At 48.3% G+C, this 21154-nt stretch overlaps 2 pseudogenes across 2 annotated transcripts in view; one reads left to right on the top strand and one right to left on the bottom strand.

Annotated features, from left to right (window-relative positions):
* Positions 1 to 21154, bottom strand: part of LOC307066040 (centrosomal protein of 78 kDa-like) — a 216001-nt pseudogene that overhangs the window by 98559 nt on the left and 96288 nt on the right. The window lies entirely within an intron of this gene.
* Positions 1691 to 11347, top strand: LOC307048620 (NUT family member 2G-like; annotated as a pseudogene). The gene is made up of 8 exons: positions 1691 to 2017; positions 4233 to 4287; positions 5759 to 6473; positions 7431 to 7559; positions 8605 to 8884; positions 9059 to 9523; positions 9916 to 10032; positions 10553 to 11347. The product of its transcript is annotated as an NUT family member 2G-like (transcript).

Below are 21154 nucleotides of genomic sequence, written 5' to 3'. Positions count from 1 at the left end.
AACTTTGATAATGCATGCACCTGATGATGGACACGCACACGGATTAGAATACACAAGTAAGATACATGGAAATATCTCCAGCAAACCATTTATGAAACAACTTCCATATATCAAATTATCCCTAGCTATCAGGAGCCAGCTCACACATATGCAAGTACTAACAAATACCCGTATCACATATTTCTAATACATATAAATGCAATTGTCCATCTTCCCTGTAGAAACATAGAACCCCACCTCTCTATCAGATACACATATACTCACTTCCCAAAATACATAAGCCTAAGAGGCTCCTACTGAAAATTACAAATGCACAGCCTCAGCAAATATTCCTCCAAGTGGCCATGCCCCTTGAATACACACACAAACTCATTTAACACACAACTCTCCACAAGTCCCAAATAGAACCACAATTACCCAGTACACTAAAAATAGGCAATAATGTCACCCTATACGCCCTTTGTTCCAAATACGCATACAGTACCACACTACTGGCGTATACATAACCCCACATTCCCAACCTCTCACACAGAATTAACTCTGCCATCTTGCAGAATACAGGATCATACAAACACAACATACCTACACATTCAACATCCACCAGCCCCATAAGTGTCACAGACTTGCCCTCTACACATCCAAATATACATAGACAGCTCCTGAAAATGCACACCCACAAACACCCCATAACCATACAACATGCCCTGAATACACAAATGATCAGCCTACATTCCCCAAATATACAAAATAAACAGACTGGACACCCAAAGTAATAGACACCATTACTTTTCCTGACATTGCCCTTATGCATATGCAGATAATCCTTCCAAATCCACCATGAGACACACACAAATCCCCAAATTCATGGGTGAAAAAAACACATGTAAACATATTCCCCAAACACCAAATTACAAACACCTAACCACCAACTCCTTGAGTATGCCTGCATCACATCTCAACACCCTCCAAATACAACACTCACTCTTACACACTTTCACAAAAACACAGGCATGACCTCCCTTCAAACACAAATATCCACGGACAAAACCAACCCACATATTTGACTACATATCAGATTCCCACCAACCAATTAAATATGTACAGACCCCATCTATGCTTGCAAATCAATCATGATTTGACACCAGACTACAAATACATGTTTATTACCACATTCAGCAAAGTTGCTCGCATCACTGACAAAAGAATGCAGTTTGAACATAAGTGTTGACTGATGTTTTTATGATAAGAAGGAAGACACTAGTGAAACGATGAGCGTGTTCCTTCCATCTTCACTCATTTTCCAATCACCTGAGCTACACCTTCGGAACCAGATGAGGGTTTTCAACTCGCAAGAACTTCCCTCTAGCTTTTGTACTCTTCACAACGCGCAGACTAGAACGGCACCTGTTTAATAGCTCGCACACGCTATTTACCCCCCACTGTAGGCCCCGCAATCACTGAACCCTTCATGCAGCCGGCTCCCCAGTGGTGCCAATAATCCTGGGGTAAACATCTCAAGGGAATCGAGCTCTATGGGGGCGTGAATCCACATTGTGGGGAGTCTCCTTACAGGGACAAGGGCACAAATAACCCACAGGGTGAACAACAGCGCAGAGCGGTGACACCTGAGGGGTGAAAAGTCCCCGTACCCCTTACCTCAGGATTCCTATAATTGACTCTAGAGGCCGCCATGACAGGCCCCTCCCCCGCCGGACAGCCATTGGGGCCCCACCCTCCGCGCTCGCGCATGCGCTCCTGTCTTCCGGAGCAAACTGCCCCAACAGACGCCGGGAGCCATTGCAGGACGGCGGTCCGCCTGCCCGAGAGCCCCGCCCCAGTGGGCGTGCGCAGGCATGCGCGGGCGTGCAGGCGCGGGGTGCACGGGCCTCGGACGTCTCTGCAGGAGAGGAGAGAAATGGAGGTTCGGGCACGCTGCGGAACTTCTCTGGCGACGCTCCTCGCTGGGAACCTTCGTGACGGTCTCTTCTTAAAAACAGCTCTTGTGAAATGTGCACTCGTGAGTTTTATATTGCACTCGTGAAACCCATGCACTTAGCTACAAAGAGTTCTGGAGAGCTCCGCTGTACAAGTACTTTCATGCCCTTTGGACTGCAGTTCCTTGGTTCTTGTTAATGCCTTTCAAAAAACAGTAGGTCCTTTTTCCTAGCACACCTGAAGTTTCCGTTAAAGAACAATGCTAGCAAAGAATTTCAGACCTGGGAAACACTCTTAAGATACTGTCTCCTGACTCCGTTCCTAGAGTTTTTCCAACGCATTTACTCTACTGGAATATATTTTCTCAGTGTTCACAGGTGTTTCCTTTGTACGGTTTTGGGGTTTTTTTTTTTTAATAATTTTGAGAAAGAGTTGACAATCTGGGCCAATTTCAACAGGTAGTATGGGAACAATTTGACTTTCCCTCCCTCCTTTTTTATAATATCTTGCAGAATTTCAGTTGACAATAAAACAACAACAACAACAAAAATAGTAGAGGGATCAACTTACTGACCTGACTTTGTAATACTTCCCAAAGAAACTTCAATCATCAGATCCGCTTTCTGGTCAAATGCAAGATTAGAGCATTTCTCACTCAACAGGATGCCTCTGAAGACCCCTCACCTGTAACAGCACTAAGAGCCTCCAAGTGCAGACTTGAAAACTCCACAAGACACAAACATGGTATCTCTTCATTTCTTTAATGTTTCGTGATTGAGTGGAAATGAACTGTCTTCTAAGTTTTGTGATGCATGTCCAGAGATGTTTTTTCTCAGTAGTCAATGACCACCCCCAAATTCTGTGCAGGAATAGTCAGAGATCATGATCCAAAGGACTTTTAGATACTCCCTTCTGTGACTGGTCTTCCCAAGTTAGATTTGGTCTAATTTGATTATCTCTGTCTGTGGGGTGTAGGATTTTGAAGTATTACAAAAGTGATTGCAGAATTGGGACTGGCTAATTTTTTCACAGTGCAATTTTTGTATCAGTGGCCTTGAGAAGAGTCCTTCAAATACTGTATCAGAATTATGAGTGAGAATCTTGTAAATAATTGGTTGAATGACTGAACAAAGGGAGGAAGCAACAAGGAAGCCTGCCTTTCTCGAGTGCCTGGGTACAATATTTTGCCTCACCATTCCTCTAGTATGAAGTTACTGGTTGCAAATCATTTAAGTTTTCCTTCAATATAAAAGCTCCAGGGCTTCCCTGGTGGCTCAGTGGTTGAGAGTCCGCCTGCCGATGCAGGGGACACGGGTTCGTGCCCCGGTCTGGGAAGATCCCACATGCCGCGGAGCAGCTGGGCCCGTGAGCCATGGCCGCTGAGCCTGCGCGTCCGGAGCCTGTGCTCCGCAACGGGAGAGGCCACAACAGTGAGAGGCCCGCGTACCGCAAAAACAAAACAAAGCAAAAAACAAAAAACCTAGGTTGATGGATAAAGACGTGAAAGGAAGGGACTGTCATGTTCAACCTCGGTGCCGTGAATCAAAACAACAGTTTATAAACTGCCTAAAGAGGCACACGCCAATTGTGTTGCCACTGTGGGAGGTGGAAGGAACTTCCGGTTCTTGCCTACCTGCCAGATCCCTCGTGGAATGTCCCCCCAGCGCACGCCACCCCGACCCACGTGCCCTCTGCCCCTCCCCCACCGCAGAACGGTTCAGCCCGCATCTTCCTGTTTACTTTCAAACGTGTCCCTCGTTGACTTGGATCCCCAGCGTTTGCTGAAGCAGGTCGCTCTCTGGCTCCTGGTCTTGACTTTTCTCATTGAGGCTTCCAGGCAGCAGTAGTCCGTGCCCAAGCCTGCAGGATGGCTTCAATAGGAGGTAAGCCTATAGGCTGGGGGTGTGTTCTCAGAGACCCTGCCATCCTCACATCCTTCGGGTTCACACGTTACACTTAACTGTGGGCACATAGTTGGACTGAAGTAGAGGGAGAAGAGAGCACTGGACGCACAAAGGACATTTCACCTGGGGAGGCTGGGGAGCCTGAAGAAACCTGAGACTGCCCTGGGGAGGAGGGGTCGTTGGAGGTGGATCAAGAGGAATTGCCCTGGCTATGGAGAAAGGATGGCAGCAGACAGTTTGATTCTTTCTAGAAGGGAGACAAGCCACTTTGAAACGTGTGTGTAAGGATGTGTGTGATGTCCTGGTGGTGACACAGGGAGGGTCATGAGGAAAGCCTAGAGCTGTATTGTGTTCCTGAGGCACCTGAAGCTTGCCTCACCATATCTTTCAAAGGGATTTAAACAGGAGCATACTGTATCTCAGGGGGCCGTGGGGAGAGATGGTCTTGGTGAGAAAACTATTCAATGGGGCTGTGTGTGGCCACAGCTGCAGTGACGTGTCCTCTCCGAGAGCTAGGCAGGGGGTTACTCTAACTGCCGCAGCCCACACCTCGTCCACTCCTCCCAGCCCAGAGCTCACTTCTCAGTTCAGGTAACTGTTGCCTTGGATTCAACAGGGGATGGGCAACCGTTACGTGTAACTTCAGGCAACAGAGGGCTCAGGTTCTGAGTTGCTCTGAATTGTTCTTCCTTTTGTGGAATGGCAGTACTTCAGACCTACTTCATCTTGTCCAGTATCTCATGGTGGACCCTCAGGCTGCCTTGAGAGGAAGAGTTTGTTCCTATTTCATGTCACTCCTTCATGGACAGGGAACAGATGTGGAGTGGGGTTGGTTCGGGTGGAATGTCTATGAAGGCTGCTTCCTCTTTTAAAGGGGGAAGGAGTGTAGCCCAGGATCAGGAAGATGATCTTCTGTGTTACTGTTAAACGTCCTATGACATCTGTTCTGGTTCGTTAGGTGCACCGTGGTGTGTACCTTGTTCTCCTGAACGGGGATGTGTTTCAGACAACTTGATCGCCATGGCATCTGGCTTATGCCTGCATCTCAGATTGTCTCTCCGTTATTGGGAGCTGGAAGGGAAAGGACCACAGGCGGTCTGTACTCCCACGACCAATGTAACATGACAATTCCCTGGCCCTTGTTTAATCCTCTGCAGCCATCACTGGCTGTGAAATGACAGAATCTAAGGGACACGCGCCTATTTCTCAGACCACCCCAAGCCCCTAGGAACAGAACTCCTGACTGATGACAGTGACTCTGGGCACTGGGGAGGGAGTGGCAGGACCTGGCCCATGTTACGTATCTGCTGTGGGTTGTTCTGAGATGCAGGTGCTTTCTGGGCCAGTGGCATGGGTTTGTATCAGGATTCCATTAGAGATATTTTCCAGCATTTTGTTTTGTTTTGTGAGGCTAGGAAAGAAAGAGGGGATTTATACTGAGCATCAGGAAAAGGAGGACTGAGGAGGAGGTGGGGCCCTAATATTTTACACAGTGCCTGTCCACAAAGGGCCTTTGGGGGCCTAGAACTTACCTTGCAGAAGGCCCCTACCTGCTAGTACGCCGGCTGAGGGGCATTTCTCACAGAGCGGATGTCCGCACACTCCAGATCTTGGGAGACAGCCTGTGAGGCTTAGGTGCCAGGGTGTGCCTTAGGGAGGCTCTCCAAGTGAGTGCTTGCTGAGGCAATTTCTTCTCGGCAGGCAGGGGTCAGGGAGCTTGGTGCATGGGCGTGGGGTCACCAGTGGAATAATTCTCAACTGGAGGTCAGGGCATGAAAATCACTTGAAGACATTTGCCCGCTGCAGTTTCCCCTGTCCAAGTGTCTCTCATCTGTGATTTACACTCTGATGCCGCAGAAAGCCTCAGTCCCACTTGCCCATTCTCCTCCTCCATTCACTCCTTTCCTTTGCCTCAACAGCATCTGCAGTGCTGGGAACGGATGTCACCATGAACCCCGGTGCCTCCTTGTCTACTTTCATGGCAGTGTCCTTTCCTCCACCCATTCCTGGCGCCCAGCACCGGCCACCCTGGGAGCAGCACCTGCCACCTCTCATCGCCCCCGCATTCCCTCCTGGCAGCAGCCTGCTGCTGCCAGCTTTCCCCAGGATGCCTTTGGTGGCTAACGGTGGCTGTGGCCCCAGTGCCCCTGGGGCTTGCAACTTCACTGTACAAGTCAGGTCACAAGGGAGGCCAGTGCAGGCCCCCCAGACTCAGACCTTTATCGTTCCTCAGGGCCCCCTCAACTTGAGCGCTCCAGGGGTCCTCAGAGTGAGTGCTGCATGTCCTGCACCCATATTCTTAGTAACCCCTGCGATGGAGACCATTGTGACTGCTCCAGCTGTTGGAGTTACTCAGGCTGGCAGGGGAGGCTGGACCCCAGGCTTTCCTCCTCAAGCTCCACCACCAGCTGCCCAGATGGCCCCTAACATTCGCCCAGTGAACTCTGGGCCATGGCCACATGGCACTTCCAGGGAGGGCAGCCTGGACACCAACCAGCCCTACGCCTCGCAGGATGACTGCTCTAACCACCAGAGCGTGTACAGTAACTTCCGACGTTGGCAGCGCCTCAAGCCACTGGGCCGGAGACACCTTCCCCAGAGTCCTGATGCAGAAGCTCTTTCCTGCTTTCTCATGTGAGTGAACGCTCAGGGGGTCGTGAGCTTATCGGAGCTCTTAGATAAAGAGGAACTGGGGATGGACTCGCAGGTTAGGTTTCTAGGGATCCTGGAAGCAAGGTGTGAGGGCGATGTCCATGCCATGGGAAGGCACATTGTCGGCCATACGGGCGAGCCTGCCAGTCCCTGACATCATGACTGAAATGTGCCTTATCTCAACTGACCCCACCCCCCTGTGAGTCTAGCCAGCTTGTTCTTCCATGATTCTCAATGTAATATGGCCTGAAGACTTGCAGTCAGAGAGGGTCGTGGTGTAAGTTGAGGAGCCAAGGAGTGGATGCCACACTCTCCTGTGCTGCCGTCTCCTTTCATACAGGACTTGAGTGTACATGGCCGGGGGAGGTCACTTCGGAGGAGGGGGAGGAGGGCGGGGCCCAGGAGTGTGCTTAATGCACGCCTGGACTTCGTTGTTGTGCAGAATTCCAGTAGGAACTGGGTGGTGGTAGAGCTCTCCTAAGGGCGTGGGCTCTCTCCCGCTAGAGTTGTGAGCCTGGCAGGCATTTCCATCCTAAACCTGCGGTCCCTCGTAAAAAGGGGACAATCACACTTCACTCAGAGGACCGTGAAGAAGACTCCTTGGGCTAATCTATGAAGTGTTAGCAGATTGCCTGGCACATGCCACGCCTCACTGATGATAGTGATGTTTATTATGAAAAGGCAGCCTTGAAGAGGAAAAGAGCTCCCCAAGGCACAGTGTCCCAGCTCTAGCCTGGGAGTGGATGGTCATCCTCGAGTGAGTGTGAGGCGGTGACAGCAGTACCAGGGAAGGCTTGTCTCTGCCATCCCAGACACCTGCCTCTCACCCTCCTGTTGCTCAGTCATGCTGTGTTGAGTGATGTGTGGTCCACATTGGCGGGTGGGGTCAGGCAGGTGGGGGCTGGCCTGGGCACGGAGACTGACCCCGAGTGCTTACAGCCCAGTGCTACGATCCCTGGCCCGCCTGAAGCCGACCATGAAGCTGGAGGAGGGACTGTGCAGGGCCGTGCAGGAATGGCAGCACATTAGCAACTCTGACCGGATGATCTACTACGAGATGGCGCAAAAGTGAGTCAGCGTCCTGGGCCCAGGGGCTGCGTGGAGGGTGAGGCGAGTGGGTGAGGGCAGGGTCTGGCCGTGGGGGTGCTCATCAGAGAGGACAAAGGAGAAGGGCTGTCGCTCGGAACGGGGACCCCGCAGCCCAGAGGCCCTACAGTCCTCCAGAAACCCCTCCCTCACCTTGAGAGTTTGGGTCTTCTGTCCTTCCTCCACCAGGAGCTCTGCCCTCCCCTGAGTTTGACCTACCCTTGCCCTGACATGAAGGTCTCAGGACGGGGCAGGGTGAAGCTGTGAGTCCAGTAGGGGTCCAACTCCGGCCATATGGGCTGGGCCGGGGAAAGAGCTCCACCCGCCAGCCTGCTGCTTCCTTAATGGTGGCTGACGGCGGCCACTGACACAGATTTGGGACCCCTCTCCTCATGAAAAGTGGCCTGAGGGGGTACCCTGGCATCCCTGAAGGGGCTGGGGAAGCCAGCTGTCGTCAGCCCAAAGGTCTCTGGCCCTTCCAGTGTTTGCTCCACGGTAATCCCCTTGGTTTAAGAAACAAAACAAAACAAACAAGCGTCTCTCAGAGGAAAGGAAGGCCTGTCCTCTAAGCTCAGCATCCACATCGTCCAGCGTGTCCTGAGCCCTGTCTCCAGGTCTATGTTCCAGGACTCTCAGTCCCAACCCAGGGTCCTGGATTCGGGCAAGGACCCCTGTGGGGAACACATGCCTGTTCCAGACTCTGGCTGTCAGCCCTTCATGTGGTTCTGGATGGGGACGGGGGAGCATGAGGAGGGTACCCCCTGGGTCAGCCATGTGTCCCGTTGACCTGGTTCAGTGCAGCGACCTGGGTCTATGCTGTTGAATGCTCTCCAGTGCTGGTGAGGCAGGAAGGGTCCCAGATCTTGTATCAGTTCCAGGAGCACCTCTCTGCTGTGGACAGCACCTCACAGGGCCTTGACAGCGCCAAGGCACATCCTCTCCCAATCCCTCATTCTTGGCTGCCTTTGTTGGGCTCCAGAACCCAGGCCATTTTCTCAGGATGGCCTGTGCCTCCGTCACCCCCCAGGTTCATAGAATTTGAGGCAGAGGAGGAGATGCAGATTCAGCAGTTGCAGTGGATGCAGTGCACGCAGGGCCTGCCTCCTCCAGCCCCACCGAAGCTGGATCCTCGGGGGCCCCCAGCCCCGAAAGTGGGCCTTCAGCCAGCCACCCAGGTTCCCACTGGAGTTGAACGCACAGGTAACGGGGGCCTAGGGTTGGCCACTGTTCCCATGTGGATCATTTTCCTTCAAGACAGGGGCACTGGTCTTTCAAGCAAAACAGCCACCGAGGCGGGGGGTGCGGGGGTGGGGTCTCAGATGCCCTTTGTCACTACGGGGTATTGACTTGGTCAATTTTGTAACTTCTCTCACACCTCCCTGTCAAAGGACTGCACACAAAGTCTGCCTAAGAAGTGGGCTTGATGGGGACACCCCTGGAAAATCGGAGGTTCCCCACTTCCTTACATGTGACTCTCTTAGATGCCCCCTTACCTCCCCCCTCCAACTGTGCATGAAGCCTCAGGTGGCCCTGAACCCCCACACCCACATCAATGTCCCCCCAACAATGCCCTCACCAGCGTGCACTCGGTGGTCAGGAGGTGGACCGGGAGCCCCTCACCTTCCTTCCCTTCCTCCTGCTCTGCCTCAGCCTGTGCTCCCAGGATGTCCGGCCCCAGCGCCCAGCCCTCCCGCCCGAAGCCACACAGGTCCCAGCGACCCCCGGAGCCCAAGGCACCCGAGGAGATTCCACCTGAGGCTGTGAGGGAGTATATGGACATCATGGAGGCGCTGGTGGGGCCCGTCCACTCAGCCACAGGCGACTCAGATGTAGAATGGGGAGAGGACGGAGATGAGCTGCAGCAGGAAGAGGACGGCACCTACTCGGACCCGGATCTCTTGAGCTACATTGACAAGCTGTGTTCCCAGGAGGACTTTGTCACCAAAGTAGGCTAGGCCTGGAGACTGGGGTCTACAAGATGCCAGGGCATGGAACACTCAGCACCCAAGATCTGGGTTCTGCTCAGGCCATTGGGACTTAAGCTCAGCTCCTTGTTCCTGAGCCTGGTGTTAGGGGAGGTTTACGCAGATGTTTGTGTGTATATGTTTGTGTCTATGTGTGTGTATGCCTTTGTGTCTGTGTTTGTGCCTCTGTATATGTGCTCTTTTGTGTGTGACTGTGTATGTGCATGTTTGTGTGTGTGTGTGTGTGTGCTGACCATCCCTGCCTTGTGCAGGAGAGTGGGGTGGGTCTCTGCTTTTCACTTTCCCTCCTGGTCTTCTTGCCTCACAGGCCACTCCTGGCCAAGGATGCTCACAGCCTCTTCTTTCTGTTCTAGGTGGAGGCAGTCATTCACCCTGGATTCCTGGCATATTTGCTCTCCCCAGACCCACAGCTGGATCTCTTGGCCCTAGAGAAGGAGCTGGAGCAGGAGGAAGGGCTCACCCCCGAAGAAGTGAGTCAGGGGAGGGAGAGGGACACTCAGGGAGCCAGGGGACCCCACGGGAGGGGGACCCCAGGTGATCCAGGGGACAGGGGAACCCAGATGACCCAGGGGAGCTAGAGGAGGGAGGGATCCCCGGTAGAACAGGGGACACAAGGGACACCCAGGAAGACCAGGGCACGGAGGGACCCCAGTGAACAAGGGAGAGGTAGGGCCCCAGAACAGGAGGGCCACATAGCACTGTCCATCCCTCCCCTGCCTGGGACGCCTGGCATGGGGAAGGGCCCGTTCTGGGGTGGGTGCAGTGCAGGGTGAAAAGAAGGAGAGGATGGGGATCCGGGATGGGTGGGAAAGACACAAAGCTGGGAATAAGGTGCAGGAGGATGGCAGGACTGCCACAGTGTCTGTATTTGGATTCGAGTCCTGGGGTCGCCCGTCCCCTCCTCCCCCCCAGGGCCATTGTCCCACTGCCCAGTGCTCCTCCTCTCACACGTGTGTGTGGAGCCGTCACTGTCCTCCTCCCTCCTACCAGCTGGTGCAGAAACGACTCCTGGCCTTGAAAGAGGACGACGGTGTGCGGGCAGCCCCGAGTCACAGTGCACCCGGAATGCGCTCAAGTCCTTCTGAGTCTGACGCCGGCCAAGGTGCCCACAGGCACGACCAAGACCCCCATCTAGGGGTCAGTGATGAAGCCTGCCCACCAGAGGTTGATTCTGAGGCTCTTCATAAGCTCATCCAAACAGACACTGACCTGTGTAGGCCCAAAGTCTTTGTTCCCTGTCGAGGACATCAGGAGGTCTCTCCATTCCGGGCCGGACGGCCCTCCCCTCCCCAGGATCAAAGGCGCACTGGCCCTCTACTGGGACCCAGGGATGCATCTCTTCTCAGAGAGGCCTCTCCTGTTCGGGAGGCCCGAGGGCCCAGGGACGGGTCCAGTGAGGACGAGGAGGAGCTCTCCAGCCTGGCCTTCCTCTCTGGCCCTCTGCAGAGCCTGCTGCCTTTCTGGCTGTCCCAGAGTCCTGTGCATGCCTCAGGCCTGGCCTCCCCTGGAGGTTGGGGGGCCCAGAGTGCTCCTTAGGCCCCCTCCTCTCAGAGAAGAGGCCTCAGCCCAGCTCCACCAGCCGCTCCCAAGTCGAGGAAGTGGGCTCTGTGTGGACGTCCAGCCGCTGCTGAGAAGCTGCCCATCCCCGGGGCTGGCCTCGGCGTCTCTGGGAGGCCAGCCTTGGCTCTGGGGCTGGCTCGCCCCTCACAGCCCAGAAAGAGAAAACGTGACCCGTTTGTCACAGAGGAGCGTGGGTGGAAGAAGAAGAAGCACTGCAGCCAGTAGGGAACAGCTGGGCCAGCCCTCCAGGGGAGCCTAGGGCTCCTCCTCCTCCCAGTGCTGATCCTGGATGATGTGGGGGGAAGGGAGGGTGGGCAGGACCACCAGGGTGGGGAGGGGGAGCGGGATTGTGGGGGGTTAGGGAGGTGGGGGAGGTGGGTGTGGCCAGGTGTGGGTGGGAGGACGGCCTTTGGAGTGATGTATGTAAATTGTGAACAAAGATCGTTTTCGTGGGAAATGCTCTCAGGCCACTGTCATCTTGTTGGTGTTGAGCTGCTCCACAGAGAGCGATCCTGAGAGGAAGGAAGGATGAGGGAGGTCACAGGAGCTCTGGATCTACAGGTGGCCACACCTTTCCTCCACATAGACAAGGACTCCTCAGGCTGCTCCTGGGAACGCACAGCTCTCACTTTCCCCAGGGACCCCCTCATCATGCCCTTCTCTAACGCCTGCTTGGCTAGGGGCCTTCTGGGGCATCTGTACCATCTTCTGCATCCCTGAACCTTCTGGGGAGGCAGAGCTGCTTTTGTGCCTTTCAGCCCTCTGGACACTCACCAGTTTCTAGGATGGAGCCTGGAGACAGCCCTTGTCATTATGGAGCTTCTCTCTGCTTCCCTGAAGTGGCCAGGCGACGGCGCTGGGATGACCCTCCGCTCATCCAGGGTTTCCTGTGTGGGTGGCCTGACCAGAGAGGAAAAGTCTTGGCCATGGGGACAGGACTGTCTGCCTCATCGTAGCGGGAGCATCCTCTAGTCCCACTGGGATTATTGCAACGTGGAGAGTGGTGGAGGCCGCTACCTCTTAATCCTAATGAGGGTGCTACAAGGGGAATGGGTGTGGGGAAATTCATGGGGCACCCGTTAAAGGTGTGTATAAGGGAAATGACAGTTGGGCCCCTTTGTGGAACTTGTGGGATTTCTGTGCAGCAGCATCTCGTTCAACTGAGGGAGGAGGACCCATCTGGCTGTGGCTGTGGGGACTGGCATTAAGGGCCTACGGGTCTGCAAAGACACCCCAGAACTACTGTCCCTTCCCTTTCCACCCATGGCTGGACATGCGTGTGTATTGGTATCAACACTGGTTTGTATCCCCATATAAAACAGATCCTCCTAACAAACTATGACCACGTTTCACAAGAACAGCTTGCTCACAGGGGCAGCAGGGGGTGGGAGAGGTGTCTGTGACCCCAGATCTGAGTGGGAGCTGGGATCCATGCTGAGGAGTGTGGAGGCCTCAGTGACCGTCCTGTGGGTGCCGGCAGAGACTTCGAATCATCAGAACAGGGGAAATGACCCGCTCATTAGAGTGAGATGAGCAAACAATGAGGGGCAGGGAGTACACCCCTGCTGTCTCCCAGAAGTGCTTCCCCTCCCAGTCTGCTTAGCCTCTGTCACAGCCTGTGCTGGCCCACCTCTGAAGCCCCTTCCTCCTAAAGCACTGAGATGCTCTGATCTTTTATGGACCTGCCCTGGGCCTCACCCCCCGCCCCTTCCCTGCTGGCCAAAGGCTCTTCTCCTGCTTCTGAGTTCTGATTCCTTCCCCAGCACCCAGGCAGGTGTTAGGACAACAGAGACTCCCTGAACATGACCCCTACACCACCAGCATGCAATACTGGGGCCGCAGGCTTTCACAGGTGGCCTGACTCTCTGCTGGACCCTGCAAAGAGCTTGGAGAAGAAAGGGGCTCATGTCTCTCCACGTCCACAGAATCTGTAGGTCAGCCTCACAGGCCCTTCTCTGTCCAGGTGGGCAGCACATATGTGCTCCCAGCCCTCCTTGACCCTTTGTGAAAGAAAGTTTTTGCAGCTTAGTAGTCTGATATTAGTCAAGGTGTCTCAGGGCTTGTTCCTTTTGAAGCCCTACAGGAGAATCTGTTTCCTTTCCCTTTCTGTCTTCTAGAAGCTGCCTGCATTCCTTGGAATTAGTCCCTTCTTCCATCTTCAAAGTGCATCACTTTAATCTCTGCTTCCCTCATCACATGGTCTCTCCAACTCTGACTCTTCCTGTGGCCCTCCTATACAGCTCTTTGTGTTTATATATAGCCCACCCAAAAAAGTTATGATCATCTCTTCATCTCAAGATTTTTTACTTAGTCACAGCTGCAAAGTCCATTTTTCCATACAAGGTAACGTTCACATATTGTTATAGGAGGGGTTAAACACGGACGTGTTTGAGGAACCATAATTTACCCTACTAGAAGAAATCCACAAGAACACCTACCACCAGAATCCACATGAATAATAGACTATGACCAAGTGGAATTTATTCCAGGGATGCAAGCCTTGTTCAATGGTAAAAAATCATCAATGTAATCTACCATATTGAGTCTAAAGAAGAAACACATACTGTCACACCAATTAATACAGAACAGGCATTTAATGAAATTCAACACCCATTCACATTAAAAATGCTCAGAAAACTAGGAATAGAAGGTCACTACCTCAACCTAATAAAGAACATCTACAAAAAACCTACTTCTAACATCACATGAAATGGTGAAAGAATGAATGCTTTTCCCTGAGTTCAAAAACAAGGTTAGAATGTCCACTCTTATCTTAGTTTTCAACTTAGCACTTTAGATTCTAGTTAGTGTAGTACAGCAAGAAAAGGAAAAAAAGAGGCATACATATTAGAAAAGAAGAAATATAACTGTCATTATTTACAGATGACATAATTGTCTACATAGAAAATTCCAAGGAATGTATAAGTAGACTCATAATAAATTATAATAACTTGCTTTAGCAGGATCTCAGAATATAAAATCAATACATAAACATTAATACACAACATTGATCATATCTCCATATACTAGTAACAAACTGAACGATTGAAAACCAAAATTTAAAACATATTAAATAGGTTCCAGTTCAAGATGGCAACAGAGGAAGATCCTGAACCCACCTCCTCCCACAAACACACCAAATCTACAGCTACATATGGAAAAATTTCCTCTGAAGAAAACTAAAAGATGGTGGAGCAACCCCTTCACATCAGGAAAACCAGAGGGAAACCACATCAAAACAGGTAGGAAAGGCTGAGACACAATTTTGCCATAAACCCCATCCTTGGTGTGGAGACACACAATTAGGAAGGAACTCAAAACCTGGAGCTTCTTCCTGAGAGGTGAAGGGTTTGGACCCCACATTGGGCACTCCAAATTTTAAGGCTGGCACCTGAGAGATAGACCGCCAAAACATGTGACTTTGAAGACCAACAAGGCACATCCCATGAGACCCACAGGGCTGTGGTGAACTGCGGAACAGCTCTTAAAGGGCCTGTGCACAGACTCACCTACCCGAGGGCCAAGTGCAGAAGCAGCCCTTTGAAAAGCACTCTGACTTTTTGTGAGAGATTCACGTCCCAATTTTAAAGCATTAATCTGAGGAACAGGGGCCTGCTGGAATACTCCCCAGGGACAGAGGCTGGCGGGTGCCATCTTCCTGTGCTCTCTCTGCCTTGATAAAACTGAAAGGTGCCATCTTTTTCCCCCTTTTTCCTTTCCTGCAGGTGACAACTTTGTGCTCCAGCCATCTGGTTCCTTCTTCCCTGCTCTTCCTCTGTCTTGCTATATATATATTTTTTCCTTCTTCTTTTTCTTTTTTTCTTTTCCCTCTTTCCCTTTATTCAAATGGTGTCATCTTTGCACTCTTCCCACCGCCTCACTCCAGCCAGTAAGCATCATCTTCACACTTTCCTTCTGATGTGCTCCAGAGAGCCAGAATCTCCAAGACGGGAGATCCCATTTTTGTGGCCTCCACTCAGGGGATGCTCCTTGACCACCTGGCTCTGGAGGCCAGCAGGGCTTTCTTTTCTGGGTCCCATGGGACTGTAACAATTGGAGAGACAGTTCTTTGCAGGATACCACCCCAGGATGTACCATTACAAATTAGACTGAGACACAGCCCCAGCCTTTACATGAAAAAGGCCTATTTGCTAGTAGGGACAAGACTTAAGAGCGGGCTTCAGGTTCAGCACACATCTAGAGGCTACGGATGTGCTCTCAGGGAAGGTAGCCTGGGGGTACCATCTTTCCACCCTCACTCTGCCTTACTACAGTTCACTGGTATCTCCCAGAATGGAGCTTGTACACTTATCTGAAGCACTGTTTTCTTGTGACTGCTCCCCAGGGAACACCTTCAGATTGCTTGCTTCTGGGGCCCAGCAGGGCTTACACTTGCAATCTCACAAGACTGAATATATTTGCATTCTTTAAAAGCTGTTACCAAATTTTCTGGCTTCCTATCAACCTGAATCTAGGTGCTGCCTGAGATCCTCCCCTTTGGGATGCTTATTTGTCTTGGCACACCCTCAACTGCTGGGATGGTGTGCCATGTCTATTAAAAATAAACTGCTTAGACAATCACAAAGGTTTGAAAGGCAACCAAGAGTAGACAGGGTTAAATGACAAGGTTCATCTGTCACACAGCTCTTCAAGACTGGGAGATGTGGCTATTTCACTTAATGCAGAGAAACCAACACAGAGAGTCAAGCAAAATGAAGAAAGAGAGGACTATACTCCAAAAAAAGAACAAAATAAAACCTCAGGAAAAAATCTTAATGAAATGAACATAAGTAATTTACTTGATAAAGAGTTCAAAGTTATGGTCATAAAAATGCTCACTGAACTCAGAAGAAAATGGATGAAAACAGTGAGAACGTCAACGAAGAAACAGAAGATATAAGAAAGGTCCAAATAGAAGTCACAGAACTGGAGAATGCAATAACTGAACTTAGAAATATAGTAGATGAAGCACAAGAAAGAATAGGTGAACTCAAAGACAGGTCAGAGGAACTCATCCAATCAGAGAATAAGGAAGAAAAAAGAATGAAAATAATGAATATAGCTTAAGGGATTTATGGCACATCAAATGGAATAACATTCACCTTATAGGAACTCCAGAAGGAGAAGAGAAAAGGGGGCAGAAAACATTTGTAGAAATAATATCTGAAAACTTTTCCTAACCTGGGGAAAGAAACAGACATCCAGATACAGGAAGCCCAGAGAGCTCCAAAGCAGATCAACCTAAAGAGATCCATACCAAGAAATATCAAAATTAAAATGTCAACGTTAAAGATAACAAGGGAATCTTAAAATCACCAAGAGAAATACAACTTGTTATATAACCTGTTATATACAACTTGTTATACAACTTGTTATATAACGACATCAACCTAAAAATCTTCTACACAGAAAAATAAACAATCAACAAAATGAAAGGGCAAGCTACAGAATGGGAGAAAATATTTGCAAATCATGTATGTGATAAGGTGTTAATATCCAAAATATATAAGGAACTCATACAATGGCTGTATATATATATATCTATATATATCTATATATAGATATATAGATATAGATAGATTTTCAAACAATTCAATTAAAACTTGGGCAGAAGAACTGAATAAAATTTTTTCCAATGAAGACATCCAAATCACAAACAGGTTCATGAAAAGATGATCTACATCACTAATCACCAGGGAAATGCAAATCAAAACTACAACAAGAGGGCTTCCCTGGTGGCACAGTGGTTGAGAGTCCGCCTGCCGATGCAGGGGACGCGGGTTCGTGCCCCGATCCCGGAAGATCCCACATGCCGCGGAGCGGCTGGGCCCGCGAGCCATGGCCTCGGAGCCTGTGTGTCCGGAGCCTGTGCTCTGCAACGGGAGAGGCCACAGCAGTGAGAGGCCCGCGTACAGCAAAAAAAAAAAAAAAAAAAAAAACTACAACAAGATATCACCTCAAAGAGACTAAGAGGTAACAAATGTTGACAAGGATGCAGAAAAGGAAACCCTTGTGCACTGTTGGTGGGCGTGTAAATTGGTACAGCCGCTATGGTAAACAATATGGAGTCTCCTCAAAAAATTAAAAAGAAAACTAGCATATATTAGCAATCCTGCTTTGGGTATATATATATATATCCAAAGAAAATGAAATCACTATTTCAAAGAGATATCTGCACTTGCACGTTCATTGCAGCATTATTCACAATTGCCAAGAAATGGAAACAACCGAAGTGTCCATACATGGATAAATGGATATAGAAGATGTGGTATGTACATAGATGGAATATTATTCAGCCATGAAAAAGAAGAAAATCCTGCCACTTGCAACATTTATGGATCCTTGGGGCATTATGATGAGTGAAATAAGTGAGAGAGAGAAAAATAAATACTGTATGATATAACTAAATTGTAGACTCTAAAACAGCCAAACCCAGAGAAACAGAGAATAGAATGGTTGTTGCCAGGGGTTGGGGTTGGGGGAAATGGGGAGATGTTGACCAAAGGGTAAAATATCCAGTTAGCAGATGAATTTCTGGGAATCTAATCTACAGCATGGTGATTGCAGTTAACAGAACTGTATTATATACTTTAAAGTTGCTAAGAGAGTAGATCTTAAATGTTCTCATGGAAAAAAAGAAATGGTATTTATGTGAGGTAATGGAGTTGTGTTAACTAGCTCCGCTGTGGTAAGCATTTCACAACATGTAACATACCAACAAGTTGTACACCTTAAACTTACACAATGCCATATGTCAATTACATCTCAATAAAGTTAGAAAAAATACAGAAAACAGACTGTTGCACAACATTCAAGCAAAAATACTAGTTTTGGACTGCTTTTTCTTGAATGTAGTCATTGTTCCTTCTTGAATCTGTTTTGTATCACATGATAGCAGACTCATACAGGCAGCTTACTTCTGATCAGGCGCAGCCAAAAAGAAGCAACTGATGGTATATGGGAGTTTAGGGATAAGCTACGAGATTTCTCCCTTTCTTCCTCTACTTTGTGAAGATTCCCCGGCAGCAACTGTGTAACTTCCACGGCTCCAACTCCAATGAGACAGAACTGGTATGGTCTGCCATTGATGATCATTTAACCTGGCCCTGGACTCCTTTACAACCCTCTCCTTAACTTTGCCTTTCCAGCATAGGGGTAAAAGTAAATTCCTGTTCCTACTAATCACTCCATTATCTAGGTGGCCCTTCTTTACTTCTCAGAAGTTTCATCACTGGTGTTCTTAATACCCTGTATTAAATTTATTTGCAAAGACTTGAAACAATTTCTATTTTATTTGTTATAGGCAAATACAGTATAATAAAATTTCCAAATATTAAAAAAAATAGAATAGACATGAAATCTCAAAATGGGGAAATGTTAGCCACGTTTAGGAAGAAAATGTACTAATATTATTGGAGGAGAGAATTCAGGAATTGGAAGATAACACTAATGAGTTTGGAAGGTATAAGACTGTGGAGAAGTTTGAATGGTGGGCCTCACGCCACAGGAAATAGGGAGTGATTCAAAGTTCTATAAAGATTGTGCTCACTTCAGCAGCACATATACAAAGTTTTATAAGATTAATCTGAAAGTGGTAGGCAGTTTGGAGTATGTGATGGAGTGATGTCAAAGAAAAATTGCACCAGATGGTTAAACAGGCAAGGAGTACTTTACTCAAGATGATTCTGTAATAGGGGAGAGAGACTGAACTCCGTTCTGCTGAAACAAAAGGCACAGAAGTTTTTAGATGCCAGGATGAGCTGTAGGAAAAATAGTAGAGGATGCTGGGGAAGAGGGTGGTCAATATAATTAGACCATCTCTGTTTGCTTTGGCTCTTATCAAAGTTAGGCTTCTATACTCCCCACAGAGACTGGGAACTAGGGGCAATACCTTTCTTGAAGGTTATATTTCAAAGAGCTGACTCCCAGGTTCTTGAGAAAGACATTTCTGGGTTCGAAAATTATCAAGTGACTAGGAGAAAATTTACATCTCAAAGGGGCAGAGAAAGAATTTACAATTTCAAGTTTCTTAAAGTAAATGTTTTCAGAAAAGGGAGGTTAAGGGCCTATGGTAAAGAAAAAACCCGTCTGAAGTTTAGCCAAACTGAGGGAAACATTAAGGCCATCTTGATCAGTAGTTAAAATTAGCATTACCTTCAGGAAGGTTATTTTATAAAGGCATGATCTATAGGAGTAAAGAAAAGCAATGCTTTAGAAACTTTATCAGAAGAATCAAAAGTAATTGTCTGCTAGTTAGATACAGGTCAGGAATAATGAGAAAGGGCAGTTACAAGGTAAACTCAACTAATGTTCTCTGTGTTGTAGCTTTAAGAAAGATGAAACACGTAGAAAAAAAATAATCCATTGGTACACGGTGAGAGCCAATTGGATGGATTGCCCAATTAGAAATACTTCTTTATTTTCTAGTCATTATCAGTCAAGGATTAACAAACCTACTTTTATTAGATATACTTCTGTCTAGGGATTGAGAAATAATTTTTTAAACTTAATCACTATTTTATTTCTGTGAGATTTTTAAAAATATGCTTTGGGGAAAAGTAATGGAAGAGTGATATAGCACTAAAACATTGAAGTGAATGACATAATAAGATCCTACCTTTCTCAATTTAAGGAGAAAAAAAGGAAGGGCAAAAGAAATGGGCAGAAAGTAAGTTGACCTACCAGTCATTGTGTCAAGTGTTTTCATATATTTATCTAATTTAATACTCACAAAACAATGAGACATAAGGAAGATATTTATCCCATTCCGTAGATGAAACTCTGTTTATAAAGTAATATATCAACCAATTGTAGAGCTGACCCTTGAGTTTAAGGCCTTACGTCTGTTGAAATGCAAGAGCCAAACCCTGCTAATACAAGGTGCTTAGAATAGGTAGACTTCAGTGAGCAGGAAAATTAGAGCATGCGTGAACTGATGACAAGTTCTGCTGATCTAGTAGCTTTGTGAGATTTGTCTAGATTCAAAGGCCCTTGCTCTCCTAAACCATCAAATTATAGGTGGTCTCCTTCTTAAACAACCAATATTTGCAGAGCTATTCAGACTTTTCGTCATGGTCTTTTTTCAAGGATTAACTATTATCACTGGCTTTTCAAATTTTAACTTTAGAAAGTCCTTGCTTTTGTTGGAAGCAATGTTAAATTTTGATGCAGTTGTTTGCAGGGATGAAACTTGGTCGCCCTCTGGAGGCTATTCTCAGGTCTGACTACCATACCTTAATTTTGAGAAAGAAGTCAGGTCTTAACAATTTAACAACTCATTTTAAATGTGTGGAAATTATGTATATACATTATACTTTTTTAGAAGTTACAAAAACACTGAGTTCAAAATGCTCAAAATATTTTAAAATGCTGAATTAAACGTTTTATGGCATAGCATGTTTTGAATTCCTGTTCTCCCTTTGGAAATGGAGATGGTCATCATTCCCCTTTTATCATGCAATATCTATAATGGGACTAAAACCGTTATTTTTCCTCCCTTATCATAGGAACACATGGGCAATTAGTTCTATAAATTGAATGATAAAGCATATGACACAATACTATACACTCAATTACTACCAAGATCTTTCATTTTAGGTTTAAAAAAAAAATCTCTAAATCTCCAATTAAATTTTTTTTTTCTTTCTCCCAGAGATAAAACATCGGAACTTACAAGAACCCTTAAAAACAGAATGGCTCAAAGGATAAAAATGTTTTGCTCCCTAATTCATTCGTTTTCAGTTTTCTTGTAGAAGGTGTATTATACCAGTTAGTGAAAATTATACAAGCAAAGTTCTTGCCATATACTGGTGACAGCTTTTCTACATAAAGTAAGCAGTTAAGGGGCTTCCCTGGTGGCGCAGTGGTTAAGAATCCACCTGCCAATGCAGGGGACACGGGTTCCAGCCCTGGTTCCGGAAGATCCCACATGCCGCGTAGCAACTAAGCCCATGCACCACAACTACTGAGCCTGCAATCTAGAGTCCGTGTGCCACAACTATTGAGCCGGCGCTCTAGAGCCCATGCGCCACA

Source organism: Hyperoodon ampullatus (genome assembly GCF_949752795.1).
Source record: "Hyperoodon ampullatus genome assembly, chromosome: 2".
NCBI lineage: Eukaryota > Metazoa > Chordata > Mammalia > Artiodactyla > Ziphiidae > Hyperoodon > Hyperoodon ampullatus.
Note: the sequence above shows the minus strand (reverse complement) of the source record. Positions and strands in the feature narration are given on the sequence as shown.